The sequence below is a fragment of the Cynoglossus semilaevis genome, chromosome Z, assembly GCF_000523025.1.
Source record: "Cynoglossus semilaevis isolate Cse_v1.0 chromosome Z, Cse_v1.0, whole genome shotgun sequence".
NCBI classification, from domain to species: Eukaryota; Metazoa; Chordata; class Actinopteri; order Pleuronectiformes; family Cynoglossidae; genus Cynoglossus; species Cynoglossus semilaevis.
The window spans coordinates 11,279,838-11,281,191 of NC_024328.1; positions in this window are offsets into that span (position 1 = coordinate 11,279,838).

Sequence of the window (1,354 nt, forward strand, 5' to 3'; positions counted from 1 at the left end):
TCTGAGGGGCCGAGTGGGGGTTTGTTGATGTTGCGGAGGTGGAAATAAGCTGTGCGGGTTAAAGAGTTTATATGAGCCTGATAGGAGATTGTGCTGTCAAGGATGACACCCAGACTCTTTACCTGACGGGAGGGGGAAACTGTGGAAAGGTCAATGGTGAGGGTGAAGCTGTTGAGTTTAGAAAGAGTAGTTCTGGTGCCAAGAAGGAGGATTTCAGTTTTATTGCAATTTAATTTGAGAAAATTTGCAGTGAACCAGGATTTAAGTTCAGAGAGGCAGGCGGTGAGAGACGGGGGGTGGGAGTGTGGAGTTGGGTTTGCAGGAGAGGTAGAGCTGGGTGTCATCCGCATAGCAGTGGAAATGGATGTTGAATGTGCGTAGATTAGTATGACCTGATGTCAAGTCAAACTATTTCAATGTAAACAGGTTTGTAAGGTAAACAACTCCTGTGGATTATATGGACATCTGGGACCAAAATATGAAAATTAAAAATACTCCCCCGCCACCAAACCGATTCAGCATCACAATCCTAGCAGGTGGCAGATCAACAGCCTTTCTCTGCCCTATGAATAAGCATGTTTCTGACATACCTTGGTAGCAGAAAAGCAACCAAATGTTAAAACCGACAAGATTCGTTGACCATGACTATATATTCTGCATCATTGTAGAACTCTATACAACTACCTACAGAGTGGAGATAACCAAACCTCCCTTGAGGTTTGAGATTTTTACCAATATGCACATCTCAGTGTCATTTGGTTCGATTTGAAACTCGTGCATCGTGTCATTTCCGAACAGAATCACCACCGCGTCCGACAAAAAAAGCGTTTTTACACAACTTCAGAATCTCCATCCACCGATTTCAGCCAAAAGGTGGCGTCATCTTTTTTTCAGCACACTACACATAGACACCTTCATGGTATCGAAACAACAGCGCGCTCTATGTTTTCGGACGCTAAAGTGTTTACGATTGACTTGATTGATTTGATTGACACACCACTCAGCCTGTCAGCTACCGCCTTATCCACGAAGTGACATATCGTAGTTATGGACTGCACTGATAGGCTGCCCACAGACAGTCAGGCACATAAAATGGTGGGTTTTTAATTAAATAATGTCGAATGAAAAAGTTGGACAAAATCTTCAATTTGCGTGACGCAGGACAGGTGGTCACCTAGTCCTGACACTTCACCTAAGCAATCAGGCACAAATTGAAAATATCCAGCAACCAAGAAACCAGAAATTTGGATCGAGGGGAAGGCATCACAACAGTCACATACGTACACTGTGTACATCGTGATGACTGAAGGAACATTGAGCACTAAACACTATATTGAACAGTACAAATATATAT